The 26,096-nt window shown below is 36.4% G+C and overlaps 1 protein-coding gene and 1 long non-coding RNA gene across 3 annotated transcripts in view; both read right to left on the bottom strand.

Moving 5' to 3' along the window:
- The window catches only part of LOC105422001 (uncharacterized), a 164,802-nt gene that overhangs the window by 93,165 nt on the left and 45,541 nt on the right, over positions 1–26,096 (bottom strand). The gene's annotated exons all lie outside the window — the stretch shown is intronic.
- Positions 13,388–24,752, bottom strand: LOC148937570 (uncharacterized). Its single transcript, XR_016138220.1, has 2 exons — positions 24,522–24,752; positions 13,388–14,641 (listed from the first exon to the last, which is right to left on the bottom strand). It is a non-coding gene; the product is annotated as an uncharacterized LOC148937570 (long non-coding RNA).

Here is a 26,096-nt window from a genome sequence, read left to right as displayed (position 1 = left end):
AATCTATATTCCAGAAATATTATGTACGCGAAGAACATTATAACGTATATGTTGCAAATCTAAATAGTGTAAATGTTACGTAGATAATATGTGAAAGTTTAGTACATCATTAATCATTACGTGAAATTACGAAATAATTCATGTTTCAAAGAAATCGAAATGATAAAAAAGTGATGAAGTTAAATAAAATAAAAATAAAGTTAAATAGCAAATTAATGTAAATCGTCGTACGACATTCAATGCTTCTTATTCCAATCTGAACATTCGATTAAACATAATGGCGTTCGTCACGAATTCTACGGAAATAATTTAATTTCCTACCGAAATCATGACGTTTATTTAATCTCGAGTCAAATATCGATTACAGAAGTCCGATCGAGTGGGCGGGTTGTTCGTATTCCTTGGCGCAGAGAGCCTTTCCTCGCTGGCTTCCTGGTTGGAAACGAAATACCAGATTTCAATACGAAAGCACATGCGCTCGTAGTTGCATCGATGGAATCCGTACTGGTGAAATCAAGATAACCGAAGCGGTCTAATCTCGGTTCATCTATCAGCGACCTCTCGACCCCGGCGATTCATCTGTACCGTGTCGAACGTGCCTACACCTCTAATACACTTCAGCCTAAGCGACTCTCTCGGTTCGTACCTTCTGTGCCACTCTGCTCCTGCCGGCCGTCGTTTGCGTCGCCGTTCCCGTGTCTGTCTCTCTCTCTCTCTTTCTCATCGAGCTTTCATTATTTCACGATACCTCGAAGGAGGACGAAACGAAAGGTGTAGATGGGCGGAGAGGGAAATCTGCGATCGAGCCACCGTGAGAAGATGCTCGCGGGGTTTTCGACGCATCTTGGCTACCACGAAGGGGTACCGTTTGCATGCTCGGAACCTTCACGCCCGATGGACGCGACTACGACGAACGAGTACGCGAAAGTCATGGAATATCTTCTCTCGATGGAGAACGCCCCGAGCGCAGGATACTAATGTGCGCAATTTGCGCCCGAGCAAGAAGAGCGAATTCGTCACGACTCGCCGTGAGGAATTTTATCTGGAATTTGTTTCTTTGGTATAAGTATCAGCTGACGAAACAAAGAAAATATGATTTTTAAATACCTCTTTTAACTTTATAAATTACATCCTAATCCTTCATTCGTGGAAAGCAGAAATAAATTATATAAAAAAATTAAAAAATAAAATAAATAAATTATATGAAAAGTTGTATCACAAAATAAGTTAATTTTAAATAAATTTTATCTCTACAGATTAGAATTTAATATTTTGTATTTATCCTTTCACTACAAAAATGTTTCCTTAATATCATCCAAGAATTCATCATAAATTATCAAAAAATTAACAAAGCCATTGCAGATGATATATCTCAATTAAAAGAAAGAAGATATTTAACAATCTGCGGTGTGTGAAAATTTAAAGAAGGAGCTGCGATATAAAGCTGTTCCGTGAGTCTGAACTAGGAAATCTCTCATTCCGAAACGATACGAAGATAGAATATTTTATTCCGCCGTGGTTACATCTCGCATACGCGTTATTCTGCATTCCGTTACCCTTTTACGAACGCAACGCGATGCAGCGGAAGGCATGAATCTTTATGGCACGCAGCTGCATGCGTAACGCGCGCGCTGCACTTTTCCGCGCATGGACGAGCGTGAGCAGTTTCGCGGCGTTTTAAAGGCGCATACTCGACGCGTTCTGGTGGACAGAAACAGAAAAAGCCGGAGGATGGAAGGATTGACCGATACGTAATTCACATGGAAGATGCGTCCGCCATCGCCGACGCTTGCTCTACGACGATTTCATGGCGATTCGTAACGATGCCCATAAAGGTTGACACGCTGGAAGGAAGTTCTCCTCTCATTCGCGAGAGACGATAATCAAAAATGGAATCCGCCACAAGCGAGGAATATCTCACGATTTACGATATCAATGATCACGAGCCGAGAGATCAGAGATACGCGTTAGCGTATCAATGGATCACGTCCAGTCCGGCTAAATTTACACCGCCGGAATTATTATCCTGATATATCGAGCGGACCCGATTTAATCCGCATCCGGCGCTCAAAATATACATACTAATTCTCCGAATGTATAAACGCTTGCATTTTTAACCATGCATTTACTCGGTTTTTTTATGAAGAAACTAATTATTGTTGGAATCTTTTGCATGCCTAAATAATTAATTCTAAAATATTCGACGATGTGCAAAAACGTTGCAGTTTTATCTGAATTGCTTAAAATATAACGAGCCATTATAATGCGAATCGTATCTTCCGGCTGACACTTAGGGAGTTAATAAATAATTAGAGTCTGACATTTCCGTGATAATAAAGAGATTATCAGAAGCAAAAAAGCATGAAATCAGTAACTTATAGCGTGCGTTATCTACTGCGATTAATTTAAGACTTAGGTTTTTAAGATGGATCAAATATTTTAAAATTATCCAATCTACAGTCATAGAAATGTGCGGAAGTCACATTAAACCTTTTAGTGGATGATCTAATTCTTACTAATTATGTAGTTTCTTGCTACAATTATTTATGTTTCTAACAATTTTGTATACGTCCAAAAATCTAGATTAACGAAATTCTATAGCAAATAAAAGCGGTACAAACAACAGAAGAAATATTATATGAATTTCGTTCGGCGATTTCTAATTAAGCAACATTGTCATCGTTTGATCAGTTATTCTCATTACTAATGGTATAATAAAACGTTGTGAATGATAAACTCATGTAATCATTAAACGGCAATAGCGATACGCTCGCTTTTTCGCGAATGTAAGGAACGCGACTTGGCGTGAGAGAAGGCCGTAACTCACGCTAGGCGAATATAGGTTGGAACTCGAGAAGGATTGGGAGAGCAGCTCGAGGAAAGAGATCCTGAATCGATGAATCTACGAAGATAACTCTTAATATCGTGTTAATTATCTGAGTCGAGACTTAGGCAATTCCAATTCCTGGCTTGCCGTATACTTTATGGAAACGTATCGAACCAACGATCGAAGTTAAATCAAACTCGTTTATTCGATAAGAAAAATTAAAGGTGAGCAAAAGCCAACGAATTTCGAGTCGCCGTATAAATCATGCTTTTTAATATAAATCATGCTTTTTTTATGTGGAATAGATACTCAGGACATCGCACATTCTCTCACGATTGTAATTCTGAATCGCGATGTACGAAAATATAAAAGATAAGTAAGAATTTTGTATTTAATAAAAAGCTCGTAACATATAATATAAAATTGAAATAAGATTAATTTTATATTTATATTATAAATAAAATCGAAGTAAAATCAAAGTCAAAATAAAATCTATTTTAGAATTAATATTTCTATACTTCAAACAAAATTTTCTAATAAACTTTTAAAGAAATGAAGATAATAATAAAAGTTATAACAAGTTAGATATCAGGAATTCATAATTATTCATGACAATTCGTAATCATTTCGGATTAGTCTTAGGAAATGATTTTTGATCGACGTCCCATCCAGTCGAAATCCCATTGACTTGAGCACGAATCTTATTAGTATCGACTTAAATCCCGATGAACATAGGCACGTGCGTAATAAGAAAACAAGCGAAAAGGGCTATTGGTGATTGATATTTCGATAATGGGAGTCGAATGGACAACTTAGCAGTTACGTCGGAATTTGCGGTGAAAGAATCATTCGCGAAGATCATACGCAAAAATATTTCTTGTATTCGATTACGCTGAATCTTTTTGCGGTCAGTAAAAGCCAGGTGAGCGAAACAAAAGATGAGCAATATGAGATTTGCTTTTCACTATATATTTCAGTGATATTTGAAAGTTAATACTGCATCGATGCATTTTAAGTCAATCAAAAAAAAAATAAAATTGCGATAAGAATTTAATAAAAATATTAGAAGAAAATGATCATGACATATAAGCTATGTTAGCGCAAAAGAGTTTGCATTTAATAAAAAAATAATTTAGAAGTTTAGTAGAAAATTTTTAAGAGATTTTAAAGAGATGATATTTTATAAGCAAATATTTTGCTTATAAAAGAATTTAAATAATAACTAGCAATTAAGAGTTTGCTTTCAAATTAATTTAATCGCAAAAATCTTTGTTAACAGAATTTACAATTGCTACTGGATATTATTATTATTATATAATTAATAATATTATTATAATTAATAAATTTATTGGAGATATATATCAATGTACTTAACGATTAATAAAAGCAGATTAATGCATTGAATTGCAATTGCGTCTACCAAGAAGTACCTCATTTGCAGAAGTATGACAATTCATTTCTAACTCTTCTCTTTAACATAATTGCAGCGATTACAGTGCAAGATCAACGGTATCGCTCAGTCGGACCGCGATTGCGCGACGATCGCCATTAAATTCATCTGAGCGACGTAGTGGAGCCTGCAATTCGTCGCAATTAAAGCCCACCGTCGATTGGCATACTCGTCCCGTTATTATAATCAGATAATCTGAGCGTAACGCCATGCCCGAGCAGGTGAGTGGTTCAAGGCCATCACATGATCTCAGATGCATCGGATGCACGCAGTGATGTACTCTCAATGATGCTCTCATTTTCACTTTCGTTTGAGAGTAATTGATTTCAAAAATTCATCTATCATCTTTTGCTCTCACTTCGCTTCGAGAGAAGCATTCACTCTCCCGTATTCGAAAAAAAGAATCGGAATGCATAAGAAGCTATCGTTTCCAAACCTTTCACACGTTGCTCGGAACATGCGTTATCTGAAAAATAATTGTCTGCTGCATTTTACTCTCTAATTATCTACTCTCTAATAATTATACTCCGTTCAAGTTTGAGAAAACAAGCAAGCGAATAGACAATTAACAAGAAAGTAAATCATGGAAATTATTTGCCTATCAATCAAATTTATAGTTTGCTACGATTATGTAAAACGTATATCTCTATCTAGTAAATTATTTATGTTTATGTCAGCAGAGAAAAATAAAATTATTTAATTATTAATTTTAATATGATCAGATTATATAATTTGTACAAATAATAAAATTCATAAAATTAATTTGCACTTTAATCTTATTTCCAACGATATATTTGTATCAAAGCGGATAACCGAAACGGATGTATTTGTCGTGGCTGGTTAAGAAATGCGAGTTGCCTTTTGGTCATAAAGATTCAAACATCATTTGTATTGCGTTGTGCACTTGCCAAGGAGTCTCTATCAATGTATATGGCAAACAGCATGCACAATCGCTGAGCCTTTTCTCTGGCTCGAAGTATCCCATAATTATAAGCCCGGTCATATAAAAATTTTCGCAGATTTACGGGTCTCTTCTCGCGTGTACGTCTATAAATAATCGAGATACAGAATATTCGGTGATAAACATTTTTCGATATTACACCCGCCGCGCCGCGGGCCGCAACTGTCCTTCGAGGATGCGTTCGCTGCATACAGGATGTCTTATATTTTCCAAACTTCCTTTTGTCTACAGAATCTTCAAGCAATTCAGAGTTAATTATTCTTTAACAAAATTGCCCAATTTATGACATTTAAGTATAAGATATCAAAAATTTGAGAAATTAAAAAACATTTAATTTAAAAAACAAAGTGCAAAATAAATTTATACACCTCATTTAATTTTTCAAACTAAGTTGTATCTTAGATATTAAACAAATAAATTGGTGTAAAAAATCTTTTCGCCGGAAAAAAATATTTATTCCAAATTATTTCAAGAACGAAAGGATGTACGGGGGACTTTGAGACACCCCGTATACGGTAGAGGGTTTCAAAAAATCGTGGAATATCTCGTGCTGCGAGGAATTCAAACGTCGTTTATCAAGCGTCACCATACGCTTATCAGTACCCTCCCTCGTCTCTTTTCACCTGGACGTAACCTGCAATTATGTTCTCATACTCGGGGGGAAAAATCCGTATCGATTCGCGTATTCTCTTTCGATGCGCGGTGCTCTATAAATAATACGGCGAAACACACCTCGACATATCAGCCTTTTCGAGGTCGGATGCGCGCGAGTCCGCGGGGCGATATCGCCGCACTCCGAGATGTTTCAATGCATCATCCGATGCACTGCACACGCGAATCGCCGGCGTTGCTTTTCATCGCGTGGGCGCCCGTTACACTTCGCCGATAGGCAAATTAAGATTCCGCTATATCGGACCGTAAAGTCCGCGTCGTCGCATCGTCGCCGTTTTATGACACACATAACATACACTCCTCATATTCCCGCGAGCATTCCATTTCCAGTTCCTGTCTTTCCGATATCTTTTCAATCGGCAACGTCCGAATTTAATTACGATTCGAGCGGCGCCCCGCCGTTTCGCGTGCGCTACGTTCACCGGGTCGGCTTGATTGATAATTAAAATACCGGACGGCTCCTTGCGGAACGACCGACAATGGCCGCTGCTTTGCGGATCATAATTACATCAGAGTGACCGCCGCGGTATGATAATGGCCGCCGCAATTTCGAGAACGCCCGGTTGTTGATTGATCGATCGCTTGTTCGCTAGCTCGGTGGAGAACGATCGATCGCCTGCCGAGATTGATCGTGCATTAGGGGCTTATGTAAACGCCGGATGGGCTCGTTTCGCAAGCGATTGCGACGAGACCCACCCTGGTTCGAGGATTCGCGACGAGAAGCGCGTTGGATGCCGACGATAGGGTGATCTAAAAATGTGATAATCGTAAGTGCAGCGTAAATATAATGAGAGCATGTATAAGAGCCTGTATGCACGCATTCACGTAGTACAGTGATCTAATTAAGCGGGTGGCCTCGATTACAAGAGGCTTTTACGACTCGTCGTTCCGATAGTTCGACAAAGAAGCTTGCTTGAGAATCCCATAACATCGAAGACTTATGCAGTTACATGTCCTGTATTTTTATGAAAACGATAAGAGAACTGATTAGAGCAAGGATGATCATGTCGAGCGTTAATCGAAAAAAGAAATGAGATCGGCCGCATTAGTACAGAATTAAACAACAATAAACACTTAATGATTTGCTTAAACCAAAAAAGATTATATAAAATAAGATGTTATAATTGACTCATTTTTCCTTAATTAAGGCAAAAATTTCCTCTCAAATATTAAAACTATGAGTTTCCATTTTCGTCTTAAATATACACTTAGTAATAAAATTTAATTTAAAAAATTTTTTAAATTATAAGTGAGGATATTATTGGAAAGTGAAAAACATAATATTAATGACTTTCATTTAGCGAGCTAATAACAAAATTAAAACTAGCTTTGCAACGAAGCTACTCGAATTATCCGCTCATCTTAATCCTTATCTGAGAAATGCAAATATTGCTGTATGAGCAAGTGCATTCCTGTGCACCGCTCTTAATGCTGCACTTAGGCGGTTACGCGAGACGATTGGTGGATGAGAGTGAAGTTTATTATAAATCGATAGCGCGCGAAGACGAGGTTGGAAATGGGGACGATTTAAAAGATTTATGGCGACTTCTAAAGTTCAATAGCAACCGGAGCATACAAGATTTGCCGCCACATTTATTTTATAGACGTGCTCCACTTGCCAACCGATTCAAAGAGAGAAAGAGAGAGGGGGAGGATTGGCCGAGCCATTCACCGACAAAGACAGGAGAAAAAGCGAAAGAGTATCTGAGATAGAAAATACCGAGATAGAAAAGAAAGAGAGAGACAGAGGTTTACAACGTTTTAGCTTTTGCAATTCCTGCATGCCACCGCGCGATGCAGAAACTACCCGCTCCGAATGCAAGACACGATTTACGCGACAAGTTTGCAGCACTTCGAAAGTATGAATTGCTGCATCTGGGTTGTGGGTCATCGAGAGCGAGAGTATCATTCCTTGAGAATGACTTTCGTTGCTTCCCGATCGGATGCTTCCCGTAATGGCAAATGATTTGCGAGATGAAAAAAGATTTCGCTCTCGAAGTGAAAATGCGGAGAAAAAAAGCTAAAAGCATGGTATTTAAATTTGTACAAATAGCATCATTTAAAAAGCTTTAACGTATTAATAGTACGTATTAATATTTTAATGTATTAAAGGAAAATTATCAGAAGATTAATTTAAAAAATGTACAAGTATAATGTATCCACTATGTATTAATTATAATAAATTCATTTGCAGAATTCCTTCCATTAAAATAATTAAAATTTTATAATATCTCAGAAGCGAGATTAATAACTAATTGCAAGGATCTTTCAAAGAGATACTTGAAAAAGAATTTAATGAAAGAATTAAATGTTGGTAAGAGAAGAAGTGCCCCAGAAAGTTCCCAAGATACATTTCATTCACTGTTGCATAATCGAATAATCGGAGAGAAGCACGACCAGTGAGGTAGAAAACTGTAAATGCGTGAGAGAACGTAAAGAGCGAAAAGAAGAATTAAATAAAAAGATACATGGGAAGGAATTTTCGCACAATCGTAAACGAATGTCCGCATCGATCCGTATCGCGCATTCATCGCGATTCATCTAGATCGTAATACACCTTCGCTAAGTAAGCGATTTATGCGAGAGCAACATCTGGACCGCCTCTAAACGTATGTGCACATAATACATAATAACCGCGAACTGTGCACGCAGGCACATAATATATAAACGAGCGTGAGAAAGTCGCTCGCGGTTACGCGAACGATGATTTGATTAAGTTAATGACAGTGCGTAGATACGATTCGCGTGTCTCGAGTTTCCACGGCGAAACTCGGTGCATTATCGATGTAAAATCGATCGAGGTTCCCTTTGCATCATTCGCGACGTGGGGCGCCATCGGGATTCTTGTTGAACCCCTGGAGGCAGTCGCGTCATCCTCTATCGTGGGACCACGCTCCTGTTTCGCGCCGATTTCGAGTAAACGCTCTCGCTGGCCAAAGATCGCCTTGAGAAATGACTTCTAATCTCAATTACCATAATCCGCGGTCATTATGCACCATCGCGCGGTTACGGTCGGCTATCTTATTACGATCTTACGACGATCTTACGACACGACATGATAAATCGAAACCAACTACCTACGAGAACGAAGGTGATTTTCAGGTACGTTTTGTAAATATCAATCATTTCAGAATATTACTTTTCTATTTCAAGATTGTATCTTCAATTCATTAGTAAAAAATTTCATTTGCTCGGGAACAGATAAAAAATGATTTAAATATTTTCTATTAAAAATTTAAGTCAAACATGACGTACAGGAAATTTTTTTAAAGAGAACTTAATATATTACTTGAAATTTTCATTATGCTAAGAGTAAGAATATTTCATTTTAAAACATCTAATGATAAGAGAAATAATTCTAATTAGATATAATAATTTTGTGTGACGACAGAGAAATAATTGCCTAATCTTCAAACTCTTGGACAAGTCATATTAATTTCAAATACTACCTTCATTATCAGTATCAGTACCTAGTCTAACAAGGTGTCCCGAGGTTAAGTATGTCATTTATCATTCGCGACGGGATTAATTATCTTGTTCGGATATTCAAGGGCAAGCCTAGCAATGAGGTAACGATCGGCCATTAGCGTATCTTTTTTAAAATAAATAGATAAACGTATGTACATTTTTCTATCATACGCATGCATAATATATTGTATTAAGACGTTCGCTATGTTCGCTAAACAAAATGCAAAAGTTCGATTTATATGAATCAAATTTTACTTTCAAATTTGTTGATTTAATTTTTGCAAGTAATGTGGAAAATAATTTTAATGTATTATATAATTATTATTCTTATTATATTAAGATAATCTCACGTTTTAAATTATATATTAAAAATTTAAAACGTGAGATTATCTTAATATTACTTATAAAATCTAAAATATATTTTTTATCTTAATTTTTCGTTCATTTTATATTTTCTATTTTTTGAGATATCTTTTAATTTATGACTAATTGCATAAACAACTTTGAAGTATTTTATTTTTAGAAATACAAATATCTGAAATGATGACGTTATCTTTTTAGTAGCAACACAAAGTTTTATTAAGCGCAGAGCAACGTTGAATAAGATATATCGCGTGAAATAAACATTAAGTGAGTTCGGTCTGCAATGGTTTAACAGCATCGTTCAACAGCAACATTTAAATCGCGCCGTGATCTAAGCGGAAAATATCTTCACGACAATTGCACGCGATGCAAGCAACGTCGAATAGGTCGAAAAGGTCTCTTATTAAAGTCCGTACAAAATGACCGGGGTCGTCTTTGAACCTCGAGAGCCGCTGTCAGCTTATTGTGCCGTGCGAGATGCTGCCATCCGTTTATTGGCCGCCCATCAAGATAACAAGACTCCTCTTTCTCTTTTTTTTTTTTCATCTACAGCTCCATGGGAGAGGATGCTGCGCCTTGCTCCGCGAGAGACAAAACCCCTCATTACGACCGCGTCCGTAATTAAGCTTTATACACGACGAAAAATACACCTTTTCACTCGTTGCTCGGCAATTAATTTTTATATTATCATTCCTCCCGGCGAAAACCCAAGAAGGATGATTTATAAAAAGACACGTACATACGAAATGCTAAAGTGGCAATTATACAACACACCTATACGCATTTTTGAAGGAAACATTACTTTTAATCACAATGAAATATCCTTCTTCTTGAATATTTTTTTCTCATCCGCTGATATCTCAGCCACTCAATCAATGTTTACAATACTCAATTCTAAGTTGTATAAAAGATGAAAGAGATAGCGATATAATTAATAACGCAATAATTTGAGATATCTATTAACTCGAACTCGGTTCGACCTCTTCGTTATTCCGTTCCTCCACTCCCGCATTGTTACCAGAGATTTACGCGCCTTCGAAGAGATAAAACACCCGGCCCGCAATTTCTTGGCACTCGAACCGATTGGCCACCTTGCGAACGGCCATGTGTATGTGTGAATGCGCGTGTATGAGCGCATATATGTACCCGTTGCACACGGGGGATTAACATGTTTCCTGTGTAACGCCGTGCAACCCTGACCGGAGACGTCGTCCTTCGCGCACGCTTAAGTCGACATTGACGTCGTTATCCGTCGTGATATGTGCTATTCAAAGTCGAGTCGGCTCAATTCACCTATGGTATCTCCACGGATAATGATGCATGACAATCGCATGACATTCGCCGATGATCAAGCGTTCGTCGATGTCTCTAAGGCGTGGAGCCTTAGATTATTAGCGTCGGCGACATCGAGCAGCAGTCGAAGAAATTTCAAAACTGACAAAATAATTTTGCACGAAATTACAGAACCGAATTAAAAAAGAAATTTAATTTTTTTTGACGTATTACACTCATGTTACGTATAATTTTATTTGATTTTACGAGAGTTTTCATATAAATATATCAGTATCGAATGTCTCTAAAAATATCCTATGTATTAACAAAAGGAATTTAATTTATGTCCCTGAATCTGTAACGATAATATTAAGTAGCGTTAAAATTGTAACATGTACACGCTGCGCAACGCAATATAATACGTGAATGCGATACCTTAATTGCCATCAATGGAACCAATATATCACCGTGTCGTCTCGAACAACGCGCTTTTCATCTTATACGCGGTATATCAATTGCGATCGCATGTATCCGATTCTTACAATCGCGCGGAACAGCGCCAGCATTAACATATTGAATAATTAATGAGCATGCCGACGCGAGCGTCGCTATTAAGATTTCCATCGATCTTTCGTGAAAATTGAATCCCGCGCGACGCTATTAACGCAGGAATATTTGACGTGCGCGCGCGCGCGATCCTGCGTTCATCATCCGCGACAATATAATCGCATTCGCATAAATTCCCCGAGCTGCAACTTATCGATGCGGTATGCGACGCGTTGCGGTATTGTTGTTGCGTCGTGCACAGTTAATAGGAATAACGCGTGACTAACGCGTCTCGTAAAGTACGAGCTAGCAGGTGAGCGTATACGGATCTCGTTACATAATGCAATCGGCCGCGGGTGCGTGCGTGTGTGGCGTACACGCGGTACGTAAAGCTCACTTCACGCGATCTCTAATTCGCACTATTCAAAGTTTCATTTAATATTTATATTTATATTTTATATCTTATATCATTTGTTTATTTTACATTTTATGATCTATATACATTATAATTTATATTTATTTTATATTTTATATAATTTATATTTTATGTTTATACCGAGCACATGCAGAATCACTTGCCTATGACCTATCGTATCGCGCAGAATACGTAATGAAATTAAGGATTATTTTATCAATAATCTTCACACGTTGAATTCTCGATTAATGTAAAAAAATCTATTATAGATTCATTTTTTAAATTGAATCTTGCAAATTTTGAATTGTACAAAATGGCTTTAATATTTGTATATATACGTGTGTGTGTGTGTGTGTGTGTGTGTGTGTGTGTGTATACACACACACACACACCACACATACATACACAGCGATGTTCAACCATCCAACTCGTACACGGTGCGAAATGCGTTTTGCCATCGGCTACATTTCATCTTCTCCAAGTCGGGACTGCGAAAAACGGGCGCGCGCAATCTCGTAAAGTTTAATAAACAAGCCGCTATCTGCATACGCATCTCCCGACTTTTCCATTAAACTTTCCGCGACGAAGACGCTCTGCAAGACATCGCAATAATTTTTCACGACTCCTACGCGTATCGTTGCACATATCAAACTATCTTTTAATCGGTATGTCGAGAGCGTATCGTGCGTGTCGCATGCGTGTGCATAATTTCGCAAAACGTTTCTCCTAGTCTTATGTTATTTTTTAATATCGCTAATTTTTTTAAAGGAATTACTTGTATATAAATTATTAACGCAATGTAGATTATCAGTTTGTACGATCTATACATGTAAGATTATACATAAATATTATAAATATAAGACCATAAAATACAAAACTATAAATATATGTACAATATATGAAATGTCTATTGCTTAAATACTATAAAATAAAATTATAGTGAATAAACTCACAGAACAAGATATAAATTCGTTCCGATAAAATATGGTCGTTTCATTTCGGCTAATAAATCAATGATAAAATTATCAATTTGTAATTACCTTATTACCTTGATTCATTAAGAATGCATCTCGTATCGTATCTTCCACTGTGCATATCATGAATGGCCATTTTCGAAGTAATGAAGATGCAAAAAAAGCAATCACGTTGTCATTCGATGAGCAGCCTTGCAGCTCTATATGATTTGACGAAGAGGATAAGATTGGAGTAAAGAGTACTGAAAACAACGTGCCACAATCGAGAGTAAATCCTGGCCTCGTTCGCCAGAGGCGTCGCGGCATGCCAACCACCGTGTAGGCATGCGACTAGTTTGGAAACGACATAATTATCGACACCTGGGGCCGCGTTACGCTACGGTTACGTTACTTTCTATGTCGATACTGAATAAACCTCGATCCAATAAACCTCGATCGATTTTCTATTTTCTTTTTCTTTTACGATTCATCTGATCTTACATAACCATGTCTACAATCTAGAACACTATCCTTAAATACCGATAGGTGATCCTTCACATCAATCTTTTCACTAAATATTTCTAACATCAAATTTCGCAGAAAAATGCATTTTTCCTCTTCAATATTATTCTTCAAGTATTAAAATTTATTTAATAAAATTATTAGTATTAAGCAAAAAAAATGCAAACATTTTTCTCTAAAATTCATATTTCAGTATTATTTTTTATATCCTAATCTTTTTTCTTTATCCTAAGTTACCTCTACTATTGTATTTATAATATGTATAGTATAATATTAATACAATAACTGAGCCTCAACAAGTATCAATATTTCAATTAATCAAGTTTTACATCTATTCTAAGATCGTCGATTCTATCTTTGACCACATGTTGTAACCTAATTGCGGTAACACATGCGAGAGTGAAATTACAACTGCATTTATTAAAAACTATATCAAACATGTGTAACGATATGTATCGTTGATTATTGGGGCAAGGTCGTCGTAATCGATGTCACAATTTTCCCCGTACACGAATTATGTCTCTCATTAACGTCGACATTAACGTCGACATTGCGTATAACCGTCATGTATGTCTACAATTAATTAGTCTCGTAATCTGATTTACGAGACTAATTAATCAAGAACAATCGGCAAGAATTATAACAAAGAAAGTTTTTTTTTCTATAAAATTTCATTTCTTTTCAAATTTAAGATTTTTCTAATAAAAAACAAATTAAAAATATTTATTTTAATAATCTTTTTATAAAAGAATTAAAAAATTAGGATCAATTTCTGAGTTTGTTATATGATCATTTTTCAACTTTAACTTAATCCTACAAACTACATTTTCTAAATATTATACTAATTACGTTAACAGATTTAAAACTATACCATACTTTAAAATTTTTTTCCAGATAAATAAGTTGTCGAGTTTTGCAATTTTTGCAAAGTTTTGCAATTTTTGTTGTTTGCGATTTACAATCAATCGTCGTTTTGTGCGACGATTTTATATTTTTTAGACATACCTCGCAAGATTTTTCTAAATCCAAGTTGCAACTTTCAGTGGTCGTAAGACGCAACGCAATTCTTAGTCGAACATAAATCTTGCCGCAAAGGGTTGAACACGATATCGGTGCGCTTCGATTGCGCTCGTAGCCTCGAGCGTTGTGGCGAATCAACAAGACGATAGCGAGAGACGAGAATTCTTCTTACCTGCAATACAGAAAACATTTTCCCATTAGACCACATCCTCCCGGTCATAATTTGCATCTGCATCCTCCTTCATCTCAGTCTGATTCTCAAGGCTTCCCGTTCTGTCGGTTGCATAACATAACGGCGAGAACGCGCGGGCAAAGATTCGCTTGAATAGCGCGTGCGTGTATGCGTGTGCGTGAAACGCGACCGATCTCATCGTGGGATTCTGGTCGACAAGGCACTAAGAAACTTTCGTGATTTCTCTCCTCCTCCCTCCCACCCTCATGCGAATCGATAGCGATTATCTAATTTTCACACACAGAACATCATGAGTTAAATCAAAATAAATAATACATCGCACCCAAGCAAAACTCATTAATTATTGAATAAAAAGTTACCAAGAAATAGACAACTAAATTAATACTTCAGGCAACAATAGATAAAGCTTTTACTATAATATTTACCGACATATTACATATCTATTCTCGCGTGTGTCTTTACAATCCAAATATGTCCAACTTATACGATACAGTATGCGAGAAATAATTATTTTTTCTATGGAAATCATATTTGATATAAAATAAACGATATAATAATTATATTGAAGCATATTCTTTTACTCAAATTTTTCATTATTTAAAAATATTTAGATCATTACAAATATTAAAAAATATTATAATATTTTGATAATACTTTAGATATAATATTTTGACTAAATTCTCTGGATATATAGTAAGAATAATAGTTAATAGTAAAGATTGTTCGATTATGTTCAGGGTTGTTAAGGAAGATACACGCGTCTACGCGTGTCCGAAGGCTCTGTATGTTAATTTGATGGCGACGACGCTTTGAAGAACGAGGGTCGTACTGACATATTTCGTGCGATCAGAATCCCCGCGTGTCGTAAAACGCCTCCACTTTCTCCTCACGACGGGGTACAAAATGCGAGGAACATCGGTGAACGGATCGATCGAGGGCGGATGATCGACGACTGCTAGAACTCATCGTGTTCGCGATATCACATTTAACATCCAATGCCGCCATAAATGCGGCCGGAGCAAGTGGAAAAAGATAATCGTAGGCGGACATAGTTAGTCAACAATGTTTAATTTATAACGTGTAATAACGTTCTATGAAATTTTTATAAAATATAAAGTTTTTTATAATTTAAATTGTTTCTTACTATTTCATTTTAAGTACTACTTTTTATGGTTTCAGTTATTTAAATTTTTATTTTATAAAATCAAATTTAATAAAATAAATTATAAACATTTAATATGTATTTAAATATTTATGTATCAAAGATATATATATATATATATATATATATATATATATATATAATTATTTACAATCATGTGTATGATTATAAATAATTCCTAAATGAATAAAAAATGTGAATCTACTTTAAAAATAAAAAAAAGTTTTGTCTACATAAAACAGAAACAGAAATTTGTGTACTTATTTTAAAAGAATGTAGCTATAATATTTTATATTTTATTCTATTTTTACATCCCTCAATGACAATGATATAAATCTCCATCCTCTAAAGCTGCAGCAGAAAGACGAATGCACGCCTGTAAAGTATTTAGTTACGGAAACGCTGGCGAATGTTCTTGGCAAATTAATTCGCCACCTTGTGTCGGGATAATAGATGGCGAGTTTCGCGTTCTCTCGCGGTCCTAGGTTGGACATTGTGCAAAATTGTGAAGTATCGCTTGTTAAACACCGCGGGATAATCACAGCGTGAACAGGGCGGTGATACGAGAATACATATCCTTTTCCAGGATTCCTCCTCATAAACTAGCTCCTGCTTTGGCTACCTCTCTTTGAGACACCGATCGAATGTGATGCAAATCTACGAACGGTCTAGGAGTCTCTAGAAAAAGAATATAGCTCTCGCGTAAATCATCCGGAAAGCATTGAAAAAGTCGTAGACAAAAAGAGAATACACGTGTCATGCAAAATTAGTGACGTCGGTATTCGATGTAGACGAAATGATTTGTGCAACAGATACGCCATTAAACGCTTATAACATCACGGTGAATCCCAAGAAAAGAGATCCTCTCTAAGAATTCGATTAAAATCTCATCAATAAAATCCGATCACAACTATTTTTTGCAAATCTTAAATGTTAAATTTTGAATATAAAATATTCATATATTTTAAGGATGATAATATGCGAAAAAAAATTCCAATATCTTTACCAGGTGTAAAAATATGCTAATATTACATAATATTTTTACATAAAAAATTAATGTTATGTTAAATGTTTGAGCATATTATAAATGTTATGTAAATGTTGCTTTGAAGAAACAATATACAAAACAATTGACAACAAAATATTTGAACCAAAAGAAAAATAGAATACGAAGGAAGATCGAATGGAAAACATTCATCTTAAAGATCGATTGGGATAACTTCTACTAATCCATCAAAAATTCGTCGGACGTGCGAATCGCCAAACTTTCCAGGAAATATTTTCGCCTCGGACTGCAGCCGCAAGCGTCATCTGACGTCAACTCGTATGACCGTATCTGCATTTAGTGATCAACATCGTGTCTCGTGTAGGTGTGTAAAAAAAGATGATCACAGGCATGGTTAGAACAATGGATATGAAGATGCTATCGATCGTCGTAAACGCAGATATTCTGACAAGCTAAGTTGCTGATATGGCGATGTCTGCATAATGTGAATCGAATGAAAAGCAAGTCATTGCAGGTCATTGGTTTCAGATACATAAAAAAAAATAATAAGATTAGCCTCACAATCTCAAATATATGTTACGAGGTGTGTTTCGATCAAGATAAAAAAAATTGCTGAGTTAACGTAGTAATTAAATCAATAACTAAACATAAAGCTTTAGCTCGAAATCTTTTCTATATTAATTATGTACATATTTTTTTATATATTAAAATACGAAGAAAATATAATTCTATATTTAATCAAATTTCTGCTCTACAGAGTTTAGTTAAACCTATTGTATAAGAGCTGCTGTCAGTTAGCTAATAGCTAATATATCACTGTATTAGCAATACAGTGATAAGCATTTTAGAATTACTGCCTTAAGAAACATAGTCTAGCAATTTTAGAATGACCATTACAGCACAAACGGAGTGCGATATGTCTTTGTCTGTACCTCTTTAAACCGCTACATACTATATAAACCGTCAACATTTTACGAGCATCTGAGCCTGTCAGAATGCTGACGTTTATGACGACCGATACCATCTTCATGTCCATTGTTTCAACCACGCCTCCGAATCGAAAAATACATTCTGTTGACCCGAGTACTTGATACATACGAGGTGCGAATATAATTCAACAAGCCATTAAATTCAACGAGAAGAACCGGAACTACCGAGCATAGAGTTATGCGTTGTCTCTTCAATAAAAAATGAATTAGCAAATATGAGTGTCTAAAAATGATTTTTATATATCGAGACATTCATTTGACGGAACGATTACTTTTTTCGACCTTTTTTCTTCACGCAAATGTATCATTTCAGCACGGATTAATGCGTGAGTTACCTCAATCGACCGGGTCAATCACCGCAAATCCAATGAATTAAATCGTTACGGGCGCGATTACGATTCCACGCTAATTTGTTACGCCTCGTGAGTCTCCAAGAGATACATTACAATACGCCACGTCTTGTTTTAGATTTCTTATGCCGCTCTAACGAGAACTATTAGTTACAAAGTTCGCTTCTAAGAAAGAGGTCAAGTCTGCAGTAAATTGTGTGACTTAGCGCAAAGGTGTCAGTCTGCAAAAAATTCACGCGGCTCGGACGTGACCAGTACGTTATTAATCTACCGGCACGAGTGCGTAGATACGAGCAAGATCATTCACACTAACGAATCGAGAGTCGACGGAATGAGAGTGCAGCGCGTACCACGCGTGTTCCCATTCTACGGCACGAGTCAATCGCGTTCGTGACATAGTTTCATTTTACTTGAGTCACTCACTGATCTAAACCGGCCGGAATGAGAGCAGTGAAACTTCATTTAGCTAATCATTCGATTCAACACTTAAAACTAATTAATGCAAAGACAAGTATGGTAATATAGAAAAGTTGAAATTAGGATGCATTCCCCCCTATATCTTCTTTTTTTAAATTTACAATTAAATATAAATATATGAGAGGCATAGGAAATTATAATATTATAATTTAATTATAATTTTGTACAAAATTTCAGAAGCTTTCAATTAAAAAATAAAAATTAAATTTTAAGAAAATTTTTTTAACGAATAGATATGTAATAATCTTGTGTAAAATATTATTTTGGCAATAATTCTATCGTATGGAAATACTTCAAAATTATTGTTTTCTATTTTTACTCTGTTTTTAATTTTTAAATACATATATACGAATAAATAATCAAACCATGTTAATTTGGTTTTATTTATCGTATTCTAATTAAAAAATTACACATTAATAAATATTAGTAAATTAAATAAATAAATAAAAAAAAATATTGCAAGAAAGCTGCATTCGCTATTTTCATTTATTCATTCAATCCAGATCGTGCGCAGCAGGATCGATATGCTAAGCAAGCATCCTCGTGTTTTCTCGTGCCTAACGCGATTCATTAAACACTAGACACGTAGCAACGCGACGTATCGAGGACCTCCATCAAAAACTACGACGGCGCACGCGATCTCCTGATGTTTTATCCTTCGACGGCGGTTCTCCGCGCGGCGGTTTATCTCAATTCCGTGACGTGACAACGATGAAAAACCGATACGATGTGGATGTAACGGGGTTGACGAACCTCAGAGGCAACTAGATGGCGAGAGGCAAGGCCGGACGAGGATAAGCCGACCGTTTTTCAGCTCGCCGTAAAGCCGGCGACACACTTACGAGACGTTGGCCTCCACCGGCCGGCCGGTCCGCGTGTGTAAACACGAGGAATATCTTCATTTGCGTGTTTGTGGGCGGCGGACGAGCGAGAGAACGGACGAGCCCTGCCATGGCATCGCCATGGCATCAGAGAGCAACGGACTACATGGCGCATGCAATCGGAATAAGTAGGCAGTTTCGAGTCCTTATGTGGGTAACCCGGTCCCAGAAACACGTTTCGTTCTTCCGCGGAGTCTTCCGCGAGAGCATACCGTGGTCCTTTTTTTAAAAAAGATAAAGAAATTCTTGCTCTTTCGTAACTCCTTTCTGCGAGCATATTTAATGCTAAACATTGAAACTTAAAGTAACAGTGAAAGGATTCACAATATCTGATTTTGAACAAACTCACAATTAAGATGAATTTAAAGATAGCTTGTAATTTTATTCTTGGAATGAGATAAGAAATCTTTCGTTGGCATTTCGGAAGATGAAAGTAAAGCGAAAGTAAAAATAATGCGGATACGCGTCCGTGACAAAGGAAAGAAAAATGAAATCAAATGACCGACTTTTCATATAACTGTATTTTAGTTGGCCGGTTATATTAAAATATCGTGTTTATTTAGCACTAATTTGTTACAAAATAAAATTAATGGAAACTGAATCAAAATTATCTTTCTCTAATTACATAAATGTTAAGAAAGCAATATTGTATTATAGAGAAATATATTATGTATTAAAATCGTTCAATAGAAATTTCAAAATCATCTATGTCCTATTTTACAATTAATTGTAATTCTTCATCATGATGTGAGCATTCTAACATTTAACAAACTTGATTTCAATTGTTTTTCGTGCTGACTAATGTGACGAAAATTTTCGCGACAAAGAGAAAGTTAAAATATACTTGTACTCAAACGATGCACGATGTCACTTAAGGATTTCCTTTTACGTTAATTCTTACATAAAACACATTAAATGTCTTAGTGAAGAAAACTTTTGAATGCAAAGTCAAATATATAAAAACAAATGCTGATTAATCTGGCGGCAGCACAGACATTTAAAGTGAGTTACGCTAAAACGAATTGGTCAAAGACCAAGGAAATACGTGAGTAAAATAAATTTCGTTGATGCTTCCACCTGTCCTTTGCTTGTCCGTCTCAATGCTAAACGTTCGTTTTTTTTTTTTGTAAATAAAATTATAGCTGACTTCTTTTAATATTAAAAATTAAAACACAAAAGAAAAATAGAAAGTTTATTAATTAAAAAGAAATAAATTTATTATACTTCTGAACTTAGCAAAATTCTAAAATAATGATTCATATCTAATCAAATATTGAATATATTAAATAATTTGTTAAATTAATATTCGTTTATACAATTTAAGAATTTATTTAATATATGTAAAAAAAATTCTTTTTATCTAAAACTATACACGAATTAATAATGAATACACATATTTAAATATTAGATATGTTTAAAAAGAACATCAAATAAAAATCGGTTCTAAGAATTTTGGGATTTGTTTGCACTTTATATTTATATTTGTACGTGATGATGGAGCCAGTCACGTTTGTTCTCTAAAACAAAGTTAATTCTTTTTTTACGTTTTTCCACTTTTGTACATCGTCTCCATTACGCAACGTGCTTTCGTGTGTATTACCCCGCGGATAATAGAAAGAAAGTCGCACGAATTATCACGTCTGAATTAACGTTGCGTCAACTCGCGTGTTTCTCAGACAACGCTAACGTTGTCGAGAAAAGCCCTTCTTATTTCTGTCTGACGTGACAAAGTACCGACATGCTTTATTCACCACATGCTGACGTCTAACAACGTTAAAAGGGCTCGCCAAGCCGCAAGTGGTCGAAATAGTTTCATTGTGTAACCATTTGTAAGAATCGGATCCAAAGTACCAGAGCCAAGGTAATCGATTCTACGTTTTACGTTGAACGAAACCCACATCATTTGTCTTTTTGATCAAGTTCCAAATGAAAGCTCGTAACACAGAGAGAGACGACAAATATAATGATAAATTCAGCAGAGCTTGTTAGAAATAATCCTATTGCGCCTGTGTACACGCTTATTCATTTCTCAATGAAAAATTACTGTAATACAGAAGGATATGTCTATTCAAAGAACGCATAAAAAAGAGATTAAATTTATCCTCTTTAAAATTAATGATCGTAATGATACTTACTCTAAATTTGCCAATCATTTTATGACTTCTAAATAACGTAATTCAATAATAAAGTAATTCAATTATTATTTATAATTTTAATTAATACATTTCTTATTATAAATGAAAAAATATATAAAATAAGCTAACACTCGGCAAAGAAGAATCCATCTGCAAATCGCCACAGGGATTGCGTTATGCATAAATGTTTGTGCATCGCACACCTCGTATATTAGGATGGTCCTAGCGTTCCGTTGTCGTTCATTACCTTTTTTCGGCATACTTTATCTTAGATACGGACGTTAATGTTCCGTTCGCGAAATAAATCTCGACATATTACGACCTCGCGCGATTTTTTTCTTCATACTTTACGTTACAAGGAGTCTTGGTTTTATAACTGCTTTTTCACGGAATCGACCCTCTCGAGGGGCATCTACGATCGCGACTAACTGGCCACCAAGAGAATTATGAGAGGAACACAAGCTGCGCAAACGAGGCCGATGAAGACGTGGCGAGCTGAGCGCCGAAGACCTCTCGCATCTTTCATTTCAGCTGTATGATTTATTACATCCAATTTTTTAAACGACACGTTTATACTTTTCTCTTCGATCTCCACCCTCGGCAATATCTTCAATTTATTTTTCGCATTCTCATGTTAAATAATTTTCAAGAGAACAAGTTTGGATCAAAATTTCACAAAAAATTATTGCAAAACAAAACGTAAACTGGGAAAATGTAAAAAGAGATACAAATAAATAATAGTAGCGTATATGATTTTATAAAATACACAATTTTTTCTTTTTACTGATATCGATACTCGCAAAAATAATCGAGAGATAACGCGAGAAACGCCAGTAGCGTTGAAATAATTTCGCGCCGTAAATCGGTAAGCGGGAAACGAATTTAAAGTGAGGAAGATATCGAAGAAGAACAGGGTTATTTTCTTCATGGTTATAGATCATCCCTTTCGGGTGCCGCATGCTTGGCTTTGTAATTCTCGCTCACGGCGAGAAGACGATGCCGCTCTATTAACCAAATTTATAGACACCCGCGGATAGAATCGAGATGCAGCTTGGAATGGTAGTCCATTCCAATAAAGCCAGATACGAGTTGAACAGACCGCGATGTATAGAGGGGAAAAGAAAAGGGAAGATGAACGTAGGAAGGGAAGCAGAGAAGCGCACCGTTGTGCTTCTAGGAACGGTCGTGCTGGCGCGTCTTCATTATCGAATCTAGACGGGCCCTAAGAACATTGCAATGGAGCTGCACTTCGGATCCCATCAATTAGCGTACGTACCTCGAAGCACGGGCTTCGTGATGAGCCAAAACGACCAAAGGCCATAGATGCACGACGCGCTTTCTGCTTGTGAAAGTAGACTAAGGTGTGTCGCCGCAAATCGTTTCTTCCTCCCGAATATTTATATCGCTTTTATTCACGAAATTCGCAAAATTTATTCCGTAGCTATGTGTTCCCATATAATTAATAATTGAATAATTATTTCTTTACTCAAAAAAGATAGATAAATCACACAAATATGCTAAATTGTTACAGGATATATTCCGATAGATGCAATCCATAATGCGCGTCCACTTGGGCGCATAAACGGCGGACGTTCACGTTGCATTATTCAATATGGAACGTTGTCCATAAAGTGAACGATGACAGCTGAAAAGCGGACGTTATTCAGTAATGGTGATTTATGCATATTGATTTTAGGACGCCGCATGACTCGACCGCGAATAATACTTCGAGAGATATTTATAGTGAAATCTCATTATAGCAGAACCTCCAGATCGGAATAGAACCTGTCGTATTAAAATTTATGTTACGTCATATAAACTAGTTTATCTAGGCATTACGAAGATTTGATTTCAAATTGCACGGCATTATCCACACTAAGACCAATCCTCTTTTCTTAGTTATAATTTCTGTCGAATCATTAGCTTAAGCTTATTTTCGTCGTTAATGACTCAGAAAAATCGATGACAGGGAAATCCGATTTAGATCTATAGGCCTTTAATGAATCAGGGTTCCTTGAAACGCCATACGTGGCGTATACATATTTAACCCACTCGGACGATACGCATCGTAATGCGAATCATGCGCCGCGCCGCGCCGCACGCTGGTGACAAGAGGTAGTCATAAAGAACGTCCTCGTGCCACATACTTCGAAGAGAAAACGTATTTTCATTCGCGATAATCCGCAGTCTGCGGCAAGACGCGACGCCACGGATTCATTATTAACAATCCTCTAATAAATAAGCGCTAAACAAACTTGATTTTCAAACCTCACGCCGCGATAATGAGTTCCGTTATATACGCAATAGTCCTGTCACGATTCTGATAAAAATTTTTCATAAAAAATACATTAAAAGATACAAATTCCTTTGCAGAATGTTCTATGTCATTTAATCAACAATTTAGAAAAAAATCCACGTAACATCGACTGCCACTTTTCTCTAACGATAAAATTATGTCCGTGAAAGTTCTAACGCGCCATCAAACACGCGTCCAGCTGTCACGAGAGTATAGTTCGACTATCAATGAATTCTCGATGGGGTCATTCACCTGGAATAATTACACGTATAGCCATAAAGAACGAAAGAAAGAAGTATAGTAGATAATTACCACATTTAAAATAAATTCTACCTAATTATTTAACAAATAACATAAATAGAGAATAATAATTAAATAAAATTACGATAGTATATGTCAATAAAATCGTGATAATTTGCTAGCAAAATTTCCTAGCAAAATTTCCTAGCAAAATTTAATATAATCTTCGAGCAGAGAGAAAACGTTTTGTATTCACCATATCTTTCGGTCACGGATTTCTCAATCGATTTAACGGCGCGCCGCGAGATTTTTATGCCACTCACGATTTTAATTATTTCCACGGTACGCAGGGGTTAACGAGTGATCCGATCGCGCGTGCAAGAAAGGCACCTCGTTGTTCAGCTGTTCCTGCCGTTCACGGTCACGTTCCTCGTCGGCGTGGCGCACGCACGCACGCCCCGTTCGCCGATAATTTTATGGTGCGCAATTCTACAGCCCGTAGACAAATAACAGAGCCCAACCGCGTCGTGCGGCTCTGGACGCGCTGCATCAACCGCGAGAGATGCATTCGCGGGATTTATCGTAGGAGGAGTAGGACGAGGGCAGCTTCACGTCCGATAGCCGAAGAGATGGTTTCGTTCGTTCGCTTGCCTCGCCTGTCTCCTCCTCCTCCTCCTCCTCCTCCTTCTCCTCCTCCTCCTCATCCCGACACACAACACAGAGCCGCAAAATGCTCTCTCAGCCGTCTTCCTGCCATTGTGCCCGGCCACGTTACCAGACATCGGATTTGCAATACTTTGCAAGCGCAACGCGTGTCATGTTGCATAAAGCAACGTTACTCAAAGGCACGTCGACGTTCCTCAAAGATAATGTTTAAATCTAAAACGCCCAGTTGTTATACAGAACATTATAAGAGGACAGCGGAAAACATTGGTAGTATCTTGTATCAATTAAATTGAAAAATGTTATAAATATTTAAAGTACTAAATAAAAATCAAATTTTCTACCATTATTATCCTCCTAAAATCCGACATAATTTAAAATGACATTAATGTAATTTTTAATAAACTTTCAATTATTTAAATCGGAAGACATATTTCGATACTAATAAAAAATTTTAATGAAATCCCAATAAAGAAATATAATTATCGATAACATCAAAAGCCTTTCGTAACTTTCTCTCGAAGTATATGTCACACCTTATTAGCATCGCTAAAGAAACAAGCCCGATTAGAAAAAAATCAGCACAGCTTAATTATTTTATTGGACGAATAGAGACATTAACTCGATGCCGATCGGCTGTTTCTCGAAGTAAATATACAGATTTCTTCGTCCGGCACGCGCAAGCACGCGAATGATAGCCAAGAACGGCGCGATGCGGCCATTGTTTAGTACGTGCAGCATTGCACCGCGAGCAGTTTCACAATCAAGCGTGGAATCATGACGACATTATATTCATAAGACCGCGGCGACTTGCACGAAAGTGCACACGTATTCCCGCGGTGTCGACGTCGTAGAAAAGAAATCGTCGCGTTCTTAAGAGACGAGGTTGATTATCGTTCGTTCGAATCTTCAATCAGTTTTTTTTTCAATAGGCAAGTAGTTCGAGAGATATCTCACTCTCTCTAAATTAAGAAAAGACTAGTGAAGAATTATTATGCTTATTAAATTTGCACCTTTCACAGCTGCATTACATTGCGAAAGAACTATGAATAGGATAATAACTCCCGTATTTTTACGTGAGATTGTTTAGTAATCAATAACTTTCAATTCTGTTCACAATGTATGGTGAACATAAATTATCACGAAAGGTTCAAAAATTAGATATGTTTTCGTCAAGAAGATATTAATCATTAATTTGAGATATTATCTAGAGGTTTTTCAATTAAGCAATTTTC

Source organism: Pogonomyrmex barbatus, unplaced genomic scaffold, assembly GCF_055798465.1.
Source record: "Pogonomyrmex barbatus isolate J1 unplaced genomic scaffold, ASM5579846v1 scaffold13, whole genome shotgun sequence".
Classification (NCBI taxonomy): Eukaryota; Metazoa; Arthropoda; class Insecta; order Hymenoptera; family Formicidae; genus Pogonomyrmex; species Pogonomyrmex barbatus.
This window is presented reverse-complemented; position numbering and strand designations above follow the sequence as displayed.